Source organism: Portunus trituberculatus, chromosome 13 (genome assembly GCF_017591435.1).
Source record: "Portunus trituberculatus isolate SZX2019 chromosome 13, ASM1759143v1, whole genome shotgun sequence".
Classification (NCBI taxonomy): Eukaryota; Metazoa; Arthropoda; class Malacostraca; order Decapoda; family Portunidae; genus Portunus; species Portunus trituberculatus.
The window spans coordinates 8,614,281-8,629,280 of record NC_059267.1 but is presented as its reverse complement, the minus strand read 5'-3'; the positions used below and the strand labels follow the sequence as shown (position 1 = coordinate 8,629,280).

The following is a 15,000-nucleotide window of genomic DNA, read 5'->3' as shown; positions in this document are numbered from 1 at the left end:
CTTTGTCCTCTCTGGTGAGTTCATCTTCAGCACCCTTCTGCACATGTCTATGATGTATAAATAGACTATGTCGAAATGTGATTTAATGACTGCTGTTCCTTTTGCAGACCAGAATTTTCAAACTAAAATCTATGTGCGACAACCCATTATCCTCTTAAAATGTGTATATGCAATAGTATAGTGTATATACACACACACACACACACACACACACACACACACACACACACACACAATAAACTTGGAAAACTCTCAAATTGACACATTCACACAATCGCCACATTTACCAAACTTTCACACACATCTTGTAAATGCTTTGAGACACTCCATACAGTACTTAGATATTGATGCTGTTGATTATTGCGTATTGCAGAATTGAAGGGGATACTAAAATAGATATTGTCCTGTACTGACGCCTAGTAAATATTACATAACCAATCGTTCTTTGAAGTTTGTTGCATTTAGAAATGGATAGCTAGTGTTCCAGGCCTTGTTCTATGAAGTTTGTTGTAGTTAGAAATGAATAGCTAGTGTTCCAGGCCTTGTGATGTGGTCAATTGATTACAATTAATTACATAGGGAGGCGGTGGCGTAGTGGATAAGGTGGTGAGCGTGGGATCGGGCAGACGTTCAGGCGTAGGTTGGAATCCAACCACATACCGCTTTGAAGCCATGCCATTTGTCGAGTGGTTTAAGTTACCTACATGTCACCATGATACCCAAGTTCTAGGTGGTTACACCAAAGATGCGCTTGGGTGGTGATATGGGTACCATTATAAATAAAATTGCTTGCGCCACTAATGGGCAGAAGCTGAACAGCGCTTCCCATATACTCTTCAATTATGCCTACAGGCGCTATAGGCCACAACATAAAAAAAAAAAAATTCTTTCTCTTTATTTATTTATTCATCTATATATTTTTTTTTTTTTTTTTGCTCTCAGGTGGAAAAAAAGAGACAGGCAGACACATTGGTTATGCTTGCTTGATATGGTTGTTACATTAATAGGAAATAAGCGTACAATAACAAGCCGTAGCCTGGTTAAGACATTCCCTATCAAAATGTCATCTAATAGTTAATGAGTGCGTTCCCAACAATGAGAAACTAGCAGGATTCACATTACTTTATACCTACTTATATAGTTACAGCGAGTATAAGTACAGGGTAAGTTGTACTGCCTCTCTGTGCAGTAGTATCAATACCACTCTGATAGCAAACTTTCTTTTCAAGTAATAAGGTAGTTAATATTGCAACTGTTGCCATGTTGATCAAGGCAGCGGTGTCACCCATTGTCCCATTCTCTGTGTTCAGTGTTTCCAACTCTTTCATGATGGTAGGAGGTGCGCGGGTTAGCAGATACTACTTTATTTAAAAGCTTCTGGTTGAATTGAAACTCTTCTAGTGACATATCAACAAGATTTCTACACTCAGGAAAGCTCTGGTTAAAGTGACACAGGATTTCACAAGTGTTATCAAAGTTCTAGTGGCAGAATTAGCAAGACTGCACTGGTGTTTCCACGTATCCAAATCATCTTATTACTGGACTAAATCCACGAAAGAAAACCACAGAAGCAGGCCTATGTTATCAAAGTAAGTGAAATAGTATTTATCCAAGGCAAATCACAGCCAAGGTATAGCTCAGGATAAATCATCAGATGCCTTCCGTGCCATTATCAAATGTTTTAGTGAAGAAGTTAAGCTCCATTATTTGTTATTTGCATATTTTCAATATTAATTACCTATCATTTACCGTTTTATATTGATATTTAGGTAAATATTGATACAAAACAACTGAGATGGCGGCCGGCCAGTCCTATTTAGCGATATAACCGCCCTTATCTCTCACTATTATGTTTGTCTTGCCTCATCATGCAGCAGCATCACTAACTCCTCATATCAACTTTTCATACACGGTCGCTATGACATGTTTAAGTTAAGCTAAGTTTTAGATGAGGTAGGAGGAGGTCGACCCATCCACAGACCCCAATGCCATCTTGGATCCCTTTTTTATCAGCCATTTCAGCCTTATCTCTCTCTCTATTATCTGTTTGTCTTGCCACAACATGCAACCGCATTACTAAACTTCCATATCAGCGATTGAGATACACGCATCATGGGCAGGTTAAGCTTGTTGAAGGTTTAAGTGAGATGCATGGGAAGGTCGATCCCTCCAAGGCCTCGCCACCGCCTACCTACCTCAGCCTGCCCAGAATTATTTTCTTTCATTCCTATTCAATTTATCAGGACTTAACAGAAAAATTTTATGCTTTCTACTAGTATTTCATTGTGTTTGAAGTGTTTCCCGTGCCTTTTTAGGGAGCAGCATGTTGTTCTTATTGTTGTTTTTGTGTTGAATAAGGGTGTTTTTGGAAATCAAATTTTCGAGAGCATCCACGAAAATTTTTTGTTTGAGCAAGCATCAAGTTGTTATTATCTTCAAAAAATAGTTGATATGTTTTAAAGTGTTTCGTCTTCCTGGTCAGTGAAATTAGTGGAGAGTAGAATTGTCTTCTAGCGGTTTCACTGTTTGTTTGATCTGCTGCAGTCTCTGACGAGACGGAACGAGCTCAGAGCTCATTATTTCCGATCTTCGGATAGGCCTGAGACCAGGCACACACCACACACCGGGACAACAAGGTCACAACTCCTCGATTTACATCCCGTACCTACTCACTGCTAGGTGAACAGGGGCTACACGTGAAAGGAGACACACCCAAATATCTCCACCAGGCCGGGGAATCGAACCCCGGTCCTCTGGCTTGTGAAGCCAGCGCTCTAACCACTGAGCTACCGGGCGTGTGTTAATGTTCCAATAACAGTTCTGTTGTTATCCCTGCGAATGATTTATTTCTGGCTCTAATTCACTTTAAAGTATCAGAAAAGAATGTTCATATCTTTAAAGTGTTTCTTTCCTTTAAAATGAGAAATGACGAACATTAGAATTTTTCTAAGGGATGGTCAAGGTTACAACAATTTATTTATGCTTCTTTTGAAACATCTTTTATATATCTGGGGTTTGAAATATCTTTGTATTTTTAGTGTGAGTTAAAGTATATGCCTGGTCAGAATGTGTAAAGCATTCGGGTCTAGCGGCGTTTTTTTTTTTTTCTTGAGGAGTCATTTTCAAAATGATTTACGTAATGTATATAAGCCTACCAAGCCAAGCCAGACCAGTCCCGTGACGTCATCAGCCCACTGGGCCAGGCCGTGACGTTACAATGGCGGGAATCTCCCAGCTGCCTTCCTTTCTTGGCTCTCTTCGTCCATACGCACTATGATTTAGTGTGTTGTATCGGCATGCAGGCTTATATATGGTATGAGATGTAATTCGAGGTGCTGTGGAGCGTGGTGTGGTATCAGTCCTACCTGAAGATCGGTCTATGAGCTCTGAGCTCGCTCTATAATGGGATGGCTGGGTTACCAGTAGGGAATTGTGAATACAACATACACACACAATTCACCTCCTCCTCAGTCGTCTGTTGGTCACCTAGCCAGTCTTCCCCATTACGGAGCGAGATCAGAGCTCATAAACCGATTTTCGGGTAGGATTGAGACCACGTCACACACAACATACACCGGGAAAGCGAGGCCACAACCCCTCGAGTTACATCCCGTACCTATTTACTGCTAGGTGAACAGGGGCCACGCATTAATAAGAAGCTTGCCCATTTGCCTCGCCGCTTACCGGGACTCGAACCCTGCCCTCTCGATTGTGAGTCGAGCGCGCTAACCACTACACTACGCGGTGTGTGTGTGTTTCACTGTTTGATCTGCTGCAATCTCTGACGAGACAGCCAGACGTTACCCTACGGAACGAGCTCAGAGCTCATTATTTCCGATCTTCGGATAGGCCTGAGACCAGGCACACACCACACACCGGGACAACAAGGTCACAACTCCTCGATTTATATCCCGTACCTACTCACTGCTAGGTGAACAGGGGCTACACGTGAAAGGAGACACACCCAAATATCTCCACCCGGCCGGGGAATCGAACCCCGGTCCTTTGGCTTGTGAAGCCAGCGCTCTAACCACTGAGCTACCGGGCGTGTGTGTATTCACCTAGTTGTAATTTTACAGGGCCTGGGTATCATACTCGTGTGGCCCCGTCTCCATATCTACACACATCCAACCTTCCTTTAAAACTATGCACACTCCTCGCTGACACCACCTCCTCACTCAAACTATTCCACACCTCCACACATTTTTGTGGGAAACTATATTGCTTCACATCCTTCAAGTATATTCCCTTGGCTATCTTTTTACTATGCGATCTCGTAGTTCTATTTAAATTTTCCTCTCTCAACATCATTTGCTCATTAACCACTTCATTCAGTCCGTTCAACAGTTTATAAACCTGTATTAAATCTCCTCTTTCTCTTCTTTGTTCCAAGGTAAGCAAATTCATTTCTTTTAATCTCTCCTCATAGGTCATTTCTGCCAATTCCGGAACCATTTTGTTGCCATTCTCTGCAATCTCTCCAACTTCCTTATATGCTTCTTTTTATAAGGGGACCAAACCACTCCAGCATATTCCAATCTTGGTCTAATTACCGTACTAATTAATTTCTTCATCATATCTTTATCCATATAATGGAAGGCTAATCCAATATTTCTATCAAATTATATGTTTCTCCAAACATCTTATCAATATGAGCCTCAAACTGCCCATGGTCTTGTATTATCACTCCCAAATCCTTTTCCTTTTCCACCTTTTTCAACACTACTTCTTCACCCATCTTATATGACCCTCTTGGCCGTCTTCCACTCTTCCCCATCTCCATCACATGACTTTTGCTCAGATTAAATTCCATTTGCCACCTCTTGCTCCACTCCCAAATCTTATCCAGATCTGCCTGTAAAATTTCACAATCTTCTTCACTCTTCACACACCTACACAACTTCGCATCATCCGCAAACAAATTAATATAACTGTTTACTCCCTCTGGCATGTCATTAATATAGACAAGGAAAAGTATTGGTGCCAGCACTGAACCTTGTGGGACTCCACTCTCCACCACCAACCAGTCCGACTTTGCATCCCTTATTACCGTTCTCATCTCCCTCCATCTCAAGTAGTTTTCCATCCACTTTAACACTTTTCCTTTCAGTCCTCCATAAATCTCTAATTTCCATATAGCAGTCTCATGTGAGGTACCTTGTCAAAAGCTTTTTTAAATCCAAATATACACAGTCCATCCATCCTCTCTCTCTTGTATTTTGTCAACCACTCTTGAATAAAAGCTCAGTAGATTTGTTACACATGACCTCCCTTTCCTAAAGCCAAATTGATGATCCGATAATAACTTATGATCCTCCAGGAACCGTATCCAATATTTCTTTATCACCCTCTCACAAATCTTACCGACCACACTTGTTAGAGACACAGGTCTATAGTTAAGAGGCTCTTCCTTACTGCCTCCCTTATAAATGGGCACCACTTCAGCTCTTTCCACTCTACTGGTACTTCCCTGTTTCTAATGAGCACCTTATAATATCATATAATGGATCAATCAATTCTTCTCTACATTCCTTCAATAATTTTCCTGAAACTTCATCTGGTCCCATCGCTTTATCATCTTTAAGTTCCTCCAACATTTTATATAACTCCTTTTAGGTATCTTAATGTCATCCATGTGCACATTTCCTTGTACATTCTGAGGCTTTACAAACATTGTTTCTTTAGTAAATACTTGCTGAAACCTATTATTTAGCAATTCCGCTATATTCTTAGGGTCATCTACTATCCCTTGCTCTCCTTTTAATCTTTCAATGGACTCTCTCTTTTAAGTTTACCATTTATGAACCTGTAAAACAATTTTGGATGTTCCTTACTCTTGTCTACAATATCTTTTTCAAATTTTCTTTCTTCCTCCTCCTTACCCTCACATACTCATTTCTCGCCACTCTATAATTCTCCTTATTTAGTATATTCCTGCTCTTTTCCATCTTTTCCAAGCCACATCTCTCTTTTCCTTAGCCTTAACACAAGTTGCATTAAACCAATCCTTTCTTCCTTCCTCTCTCGGTTTATACTTTGGTACAAATTTCATAACTCCTTCTTTATAATATTTCATAAAAATCTCATATTTTTTTGCACTTCTCTGATTTGTAACATCTCCCAATCTAATTTTCTGAAATAATTTTTCAAACTTTCTGTGTCCATCTTTCTATAATTCAATCTACCACTCCTGTATGTCTCATCTTTCCTTCGCTGTGTTGTTGCTATCTGCATTTCCATAACCACATGATCACTCTTTCCCAAAGGACATTTGTATTGTATATCTCCACATAGGTACACTTCTCTTGTTAACACCAAATCCAGTCTAGCCGGTTCATCATCTCTATATCTAGTATTTTCCTTCACCCTCTGTTCCATCATATTTTCCATCATTAGATTAAGAAATCTCTCTCCCCATGCTTCCTCTCCAACACCACTTACTAGATTTTCCCAATCCACCTCCTTACAATTAAAATCTCCTACTAGTATCACCTTTCTTTTCCAGATAATACACTTTCCAAACTCTGTAAAGTATCCTTGATCATATTGTCGTATTCCCTTAATGTCCAAGAATTTGTTTTAGGAGGTACATAGGTCACCATGATTATTAATTCTTTTCCATCACTTTTTAACCTTATGCTTATCACTTCTGCGTTGTTCTTCCCATACCAAACCTTATCCACATTTATTTTCTTCGTCATAATCATAACTCCTCCTCCACCTTTACTCTCTATCCTTTCTCCATATATTATATTTATTATCCAAATTTACCTTTGTTTTTCATGCAATTTTGTCTCAGTCAAACACACTATATCAGGCTTCTCCACCATCATATAGTCTTGCAATTCCAATCTACTTGACAGTATCCCATCTATATTAGTATACATTACGGTCCACCCACTGCTCCTCTAGGGGTTCCTCCGCATTCCTTCTTTCCACATACCACTTTCTGACTCTCTCTCCTATAACTCTCCAAAAAAACTTTTCTTTTTCCTCTTCAGACCGTTCATCATTTTTCCTTCTCGCCTCTTCCAACAATTCCTTATATCTTCTCCTCTCTTCCTCATTTCTATTTTTTCTTACAAACACCTCTTTACAACCTTCTACCTCTCTTAATTTTGATGTTCTATATAAGATATCCTCCGCAGATTGTTGTGACTTCAGTACTACTTTAATCGGTCTCCTTACTCCCTCCTTATACGGACCCAGTCTATGGATCTCTTCCACTTCTTCTTGTAGGTCTTTTTTTTTCATCATCATTTAGATTTTTGAACAGATCTCTTACCGTTTTTAATTCTTCCTTAATTCTCTTAGGCTTTTATGTTATATTTTGTTCTTTCATCCCAAATATTAACACACTCTTCTTCTTTTCTACTATTTATTTTATCAATGTTTCCCTATTCTTCATAACATTAACCAGTTCCTTGGACCTTTCATTCGTGTGTGTGTGTGTGTGTGTGTGTGTGTGGTGCGGGGCAAGGCAGGCACTGATGGTCTTATCGACTTATCCTAACTGTTGCGCTTCCCATTTGATCTACTCACTGGTTTACCAATCTTGTCTTTTCATTTCTTTTTCTTTTCACACCTACCCATTCAGACTCAACCACATATGTAGCAATTGTAGCTATTCATATGCCTAGTCCTATTTCATCTTTCCAATTCTCCATAGTGCATTAGTTTCATCCTCCCTATCATAAGCTTCCTCTATATCCATGCAGGAGAAAACCTGATTTATACTTCGATTTCCCTAATTTTTTCTCATTCATTGCGTTCACCACAAACACATTATCACCAAGTCTCCTGTCCTCATGTAACCATTTCGTCCCTCAATTGTCCACTAGCACTCCACAGCTCTTTCAATCCATTCACACGTACAATCTCATTCATCCCACAATCTGAGCCACGGAACATAGGAGAATCCTTGAGCTAAATTAGTCACCTGCCCAGACCAAGACCCACAAGTGTGCATTTCATATACGTACAGTACGTAAGCTGTAAAGAAAATTAACATATTTCTAAGGTATCATGAATATGTTGCTTAATTTGATGCAGCCAGATACTACCTAGATAACATGGCAAATGAATATTATAAAATTGAAGCTACAAATGGAAGTTTATAGTTTTAACCACTTCACTCAAAAATGCAAATGCATTTATATTAGAAAAAATATGTATTCCCGAGGTATCAAAAGAAGTTCGTTAAATTACATTAAAGATATTTTAAATAGCTTAACAAAATAGCTCTGTAAATAGAAATTGATAACTTACCAACAACCTCCTCTCTCGTCCCATTTCGCTCCTTCTGCTATGGACACCGCACTGCCTGCTGACATCCTGGTAAATATCCACGTGCATCTTCCTCCCTACTGACAATCACAAGAATCTAATAGTGACTCATCATAGCTGGATGACCTGTTAACCTACTGGATGAGTTACGGTGCTGGATAATTCACCATAGGTCTTGGAATTAAGGGTTTTGTGATTAGTCCTGAAGGGATGTCCACCACCTTGTCTGGGTTCCCCTCTTGGTGGGAGACAGTATAGCTATTTTGCATCCCCATTTCTTTAATGCCATTAGCTTTTCATGTTCCTTCTATATATGTGTGTGAAAAGTAGGAAATGAGATTGTTGTAATATTATCAATAAGATGAGTGATGAGATTTCTCGTTATATTTAACTTCAGGCCACGTCTGACTAGTCATAGTAGTTTGGTGAGCTTGCATTAGAAAACTTAAAAATGAAAATGGTAGGTTATGAAGCAGTGTAGGGGAGGATGATGGAAGTGATTAAAAGTACATTATGATCACCGTACATAGAGCTAAAACTTGAAGGTACGTGGAGTGGGGAGACGGGTGCGTGGGGATATGATAGCAATATTTGAATAGGTTGTAGTCGGTGAAAATATATCGATTCTCGTAGTAAGCTATCAAAACAATTCGGGAGGTAAAATGTGAGCTATGTAAGATTAAGTTCTGGTAAGACTTACCTTGACACTTAGAGTATTGGGGTCCCGATCTGCGAGTTGCCGGTTATGCAGTTTTGCCATCTTGCCACGTTGGGCAGGCACTCGGTGGTGGATGAGTGAATTAGGCTTAGCAGTCGTGTGGTCAGTGCCAACACACCAATTGTTAGTATCATTTGGGGAAATGATTGCATGGGTAGGGATCAAACACTAAAAAAATGACAAGCTTGGAAGGAAGAGAGATTAAAAGGAAGGAAAAAAATATGAGAAATGGAAAAGATCATGAGTAGAAATAAAGAAAATGGAAATATATGGAAAATAGAGGAGAGAGAAAAAAAATGCTAAAATGAGAACTGGATAGCGTGGAAATAAATGGGAGAATTGGACAAAAAAAAAGGATTAGGAATAGAAGGCTGAAAAAACAGGAAATGTAGATTTTTTATGCAAGAGGGAAACTTACCGAGGTTAACAAAATGTTTAAAAAAAAGTAAAAGGCCCACTTAGACTGAATGTTCCTGAAAAAGATTGGAAAGAAATTAGCCAGAACTCTGGGACAAATGTCTTGAAGCCTCTCTCTTAAAAGAAGTCAAGTCGTAGGAAGATGGAAATACAGAAGCAGGCAGGGAGTTCCAGAGTTTACCATATTAGCTATTAATGATTGAGAATACTGGTTAACTCGTGTAAGAGTTGGACAATAGGGGTGAGAGGAAGAAGAAAGAAAACCTTGTGCAGCAAGGCTGTGGGAGGATGTGAGACATGCTGTTAGCAAGATCAGTGGAGCAGTTAGCATGAAAAAAGTGATAAAAGAAAAAGATGCAACGTTTCGGCGGTGAGAAAGGCTGAAGACAAGTCGGTCACAGGAGGGAAGTTTAGACGAAGAACTTTAGATTCCACCCTATCTAATACATTGTGTCAGGGGACCCCCCCACCACCCAGCAAACATGTGAATAGTAGGAGACTGATGATAATTTGTAGGTTGGCAAGTTAGGGAGAGAACATTAGGTGATAGAGATGGACAAGATTGTGATTAAAAGGATGACAAGGGAGCTGGAATTTAAATAAACGGGTAATAAATTGGTAAGCTCACCTAGTGTGTGCACTGTGTGTGTGTGTATATATGAATCGAAGACAGGCGCACTCCCATGCTTGTGTGTGGGTAGTGCTAAGTGCTTCGGAGAGTGACCTGGATAGACCATATGCGCCACACAGTGTCTTCTGACTGTGGGGTCACAAGGCGCCAGACATGCTTAGTTATTTTGTTTATTTATTTTTCTCTCCCCTTTCTCCCTCTTCCCTTGCGCTTCTTTTTCCTCTATTTCCCTTCTTTTTCTCTCCTCTCCTCTCCTTGCCTCTCTCCTCTTCTTTTCTATACATTTTCACTACAAATTTGAACTAATAACGGATGAACAAGGAAGGTATGGTTCACTCACCCCTGTCTCTCCTACACAGGTTTGCAGTAGCCAGCAGGAATGTATCTGGCTGAGGATGGGTGAAAGTGGTGACTGATGGGGCAGAGAAGGCCTCATGGGTATGCCTAGGTAAGTCTTGAGAGTTTGTGTGGTTTGGTACAAAGAAAAAGGATAATTGGTGTTATTCTTATAAAGTTAAGGTTATAACGTTTTCCTTCCATTGGAAGAAAAACGTTTTTGGTTGCAGAGAGAGAGAGACGTGGGATTTGATAGGAAGGGAAACTAGAAGTGACAAAGATTTACATTTTGATAAGACATAAATGTAGTGACATTTTGGTTTTCAAAGGAAGAAACTGCAGGCTAGCATTCTTTCACTCCTCTATGCCTCACGCCACGCTGCCACCTTGTAATCTAGGGTGAGTAGTGCCAAATAACTTGTAAGAGGCCAGAGTGACACCCACTGCCAGTAGGAAGCAGACCTCAGCCCTGTGGGAGTGTCTGTGTCGACACATGGCAGACAATTGTTATTATTATAATGTCTGTGTTATCTTATACACAACACAGTTAGCTGTCTTGTATCTTATTACCATGTTCTGAGCTTGAATACTCTTGCAGCTGACAGGGTGAGGAAGATCTTCACCTGTTCCATCAGTGCTGCTATTACTATCAAGTTGCTCTTCTATGATGGTAAGTGTGACTATTTAGTTTTGTATATTTATCATTGTCTCCCTAGCTAATAGCTATAGGAAAGTAAGGATGGCATTCAATATTGTTTACTGCATTTGTCTTGTCTTTGTTTTTTTTGTTTTTGTTTCTCCAAAAAAAAGAAACAATAGGAAGGCTAGGAAGGGAAGAGGTCAGAAAATGTGGATAGAGAAGATAGGTGGTAATTTTAAGGCTGGCAAGATGGAGAGATAAGGTCAGATGATACAGATAGAGAAGATAGTGATTGGAAGGATGGCTAGGGAACAAGACTTAAGAAATGAGGAATTGGTAAGCTTCGTGGGTATTAAAGACAACTCTCATGCCTGTGTGTGGGCAGTGCGAAGGGGTTGTGAAAATATCTCTCTCTCTCTCTCTCTCTCTCTCTCTCTCTCTCTCTCTCTCTCTCTCTCTCTCTCTCTCTCTCTCTCTCTCTCTGATGGGGTAGAGAAGGCCTCATGGGTATGCCTAGGTAAGTCTTGAGAGTTTGTGTGGTTTGGTACAAAGAAAAAGGATAATTGGTGTTATTCTTATAAAGTTAAGGTTATAACGTTTTCCTTCCATTGGAAGAAAAACGTTTTTGGTTGCAGAGAGAGAGAGACGTGGGATTTGATAGGAAGGGAAACTAGAAGTGACAAAGATTTACATTTTGATAAGACATAAATGTAGTGACATTTTGGTTTTCAAAGGAAGAAACTGCAGGCTAGCATTCTTTCACTCCTCTATGCCTCACGCCACGCTGCCACCTTGTAATCTAGGGTGAGTAGTGCCAAATAACTTGTAAGAGGCCAGAGTGACACCCACTGCCAGTAGGAAGCAGACCTCAGCCCTGTGGGAGTCTGTGTCGACACATGGCAGACAATTGTTATTATTATATTGTCCGTGTTATCTTATACACAACACAGTTAGCTGTCTTGTATCTTATTACCATGTTCTGAGCTTGAATACTCTTGCAGCTGACAGGGTGAGGAAGATCTTCACCTGTTCCATCAGTGCTGCTATTGCTATCAAGTTGCTCTTCTATGATGGTAAGTGTGACTATTTAGTTTTGTATATTTATCATTGTCTCCCTAGCTAATAGCTATAGGAAAGTAAGGATGGCATTCAAAATTGTTTACTGCATTTGTCCTGTCTTTGTTTTTTTGTTTCTCCAAAAAAAGAAACAATAGGAAGGCTAGGAAGGGAAGAGGTCAGAAAATGTGGATAGAGAAGATAGCTGATAATTTTAAGGCTGGCAAGGTGGAGAGATAAGGTTAGATGATACAGATAGAGAAGATAGTGATTGGAAGGATGGCTAGGGAACAAGACTTAAGAAATGAGGAATTGGTAAGCTTCGTGGATATTAAAGACAACTCTCATGCCTGTGTGTGGGCAGTGCGAAGAAGTGAAAATGTCCTCGATTTTTATTTCCTTTCCTGTCCTTTGCTTAATTTAACTAACATCCTCTCTCTCTCTCTCTCTCTCTCTCTCTCTCTCTCTCTCTCTCTCTCTCTCTCTCTCTCTCTCTCTCTCTCTCTCTCTCTCTCTCTCTCTCTCCTCTGACTCCCTCCCTCTTCACTTCCCTTTCCTCTTTTGGCAGTGTCTTAATATCTGGGTCCCTTTTGCTCTCCTCTCCTGGCTCCCCCTTTGCTGATCTTTCATGGAACCAACTTAATGTCATACATGAAGCCACGCTATTGGTCAGGTAACGAATATAGAGATAAGAGGAAAAGAAAGAAAATGTAACAGTGAATAAGGGCATATAAGGAAATGGGAATGAGAATATGGTAATGAATATGGGAATAAAAAATGGTAATAAAACTGCAAATAGAAGGGATAATTCATTCTTCTTACTATTTCTTATTCCCCCTCATTCATTATCTTCTATTCATTAATTGGTGTTTTACTTAGTAAAAGTAAGGTTTTTAGAGGTGTTGGTAGGAAGGAATGACAGATTTTGATGAGACAAAAATGTGATGACATTTAGATTTTCAAAGGAAGAAACTGAAAACTAGCATTCTTTTGACTTCTCTATGCCTCACGCCACGCTGCCACCCTTTAACCTAGGGTGAGTAGTGCCAAGTTAATTATAGGAGGCCAGAGTGACACCCACTGCCAGTAGGAAGCAGACCTCAGCCCTGTGGGAGTGTCTGTGTCGACGCATGGCAGACAATTGTTATCATTAAGTTGTGTGTCTTTTCATACTCAACATGCACTGCTAGCTGTCTTTTATCTTGTTACCATGTTCTGAGCTTGAATACCCTTGCAGCTGACTGGGTGAGACAGGAGAGGATCTTCACCAGTTCAAGTCAGTGCTGCTATTACTATCAACAGTTGCTTTTCTGTGATGGTAAGTGTGACTATTTAGTTTTGTATATTTATCATTCTCTCCTAGTAACTGGTACAGGAAACTAAGGATGGCATTCAAAATAGTTTACTGTGTCTTGTCTCTTCATTTTTCTTTCTCCAAAAAGAAACAATAGGAAGGCTAGGAAGGGAAGAGGTCAGAAAATGTGGATAGAGAAGATAGCTGATAATTTTAAGGCTGGCAAGGTGGAGAGATAAGGTTAGATGATACAGATAGAGAAGATAGTGATTGGAAGGATGGCTAGGGAACAAGACTTAAGAAATGAGGAATTGGTAAGCTTGTGGATATTAAAGACAACTCTCATGCCTGTGTGTGGGCAGTGCGAAGGGGTTGTGAAAATGTCCTCGATTTTTATTTCCTTTCCTGTCCTTTGCTTAATTTAACTAACATCCTCTCTCTCTCTCTCTCTCTCTCTCTCTCTCTCTCTCTCTCTCTCTCTCTCTCTCTCTCTCTCTCTCTCTCTCTCTCTCTCTCTCTCTCTCTCTCTCTCTCTCTCTCTCTCATCTTAAATATCCTTCTTACTCCCCTCCCTCTTCACTTCCCTTTCCTCTTTTTGGCAGTGTCTTAATATCTGGGTCCCTTTTGCTCTCCTCTCCTGGCTCCCCCTTTGCTGATCTTTCATGGAACCAACTTAATGTCATACATGAAGCCACGCTATTGGTCAGGTAACGAATATAGAGATAAGAGGAAAAGAAAGAAAATGTAACAGTGAATAAGGGCATATAAGGAAATGGGAATGAGAATATGGTAATGAATATGGGAATAAAAAATGGTAATAAAACTGCAAATAGAAGGGATAATTCATTCTTCTTACTATTTCTTATTCCCCCTCATTCATTATCTTCTATTCATTAATTGGTGTTTTACTTAGTAAAAGTAAGGTTTTTAGAGGTGTTGGTAGGAAGGAATGACAGATTTTGATGAGACAAAAATGTGATGACATTTAGATTTTCAAAGGAAGAAACTGAAAACTAGCATTCTTTTGACTTCTCTATGCCTCACGCCACGCTGCCACCCTTTAACCTAGGGTGAGTAGTGCCAAGTTAATTATAGGAGGCCAGAGTGACACCCACTGCCAGTAGGAAGCAGACCTCAGCCCTGTGGGAGTGTCTGTGTCGACGCATGGCAGACAATTGTTATCATTAAGTTGTGTGTCTTTTCATACTCAACATGCACTGCTAGCTGTCTTTTATCTTGTTACCATGTTCTGAGCTTGAATACCCTTGCAGCTGACTGGGTGAGACAGGAGAGGATCTTCACCAGTTCAAGTCAGTGCTGCTATTACTATCAACAGTTGCTTTTCTGTGATGGTAAGTGTGACTATTTAGTTTTGTATATTTATCATTCTCTCCTAGTAACTGGTACAGGAAACTAAGGATGGCATTCAAAATAGTTTACTGTGTCTTGTCTCTTCATTTTTCTTTTATCCCCAAGAAATGTAGTTATGAAATTTTGAGAATACTGCTTACTCTTATAAACTCCAGTAATGAAACTTCCTTGAAAACCATAATAATTTTACCTGGAACCCATTAATAAATCACTGGAATCATGAAAATGCCCTTCAGTGTGCCTATAACTTC

General features: G+C 39.9%; 1 long non-coding RNA gene across 2 annotated transcripts in view; it reads left to right on the top strand.

Annotated features, from left to right (window-relative positions):
- The first annotated feature begins 1,565 nt into the window (after positions 1 to 1,565).
- The window catches only part of LOC123503039, a 14,770-nt gene continuing 1,335 nt past the window's right edge, over positions 1,566 to 15,000 (top strand). Inside the window, exons 1-5 of one of the 2 annotated variants that reach the window (XR_006674283.1) lie at positions 1,566 to 1,589; positions 10,412 to 10,500; positions 10,987 to 11,058; positions 12,030 to 12,101; positions 13,322 to 13,402. This is a non-coding gene — a long non-coding RNA (uncharacterized LOC123503039). Of the gene's footprint in view, positions 1,590 to 8,275; positions 8,338 to 10,411; positions 10,501 to 10,986; positions 11,059 to 12,029; positions 12,102 to 13,321; positions 13,403 to 15,000 lie in introns of those variants that run through there. The other variant, XR_006674282.1, reaches the window with a different exon arrangement.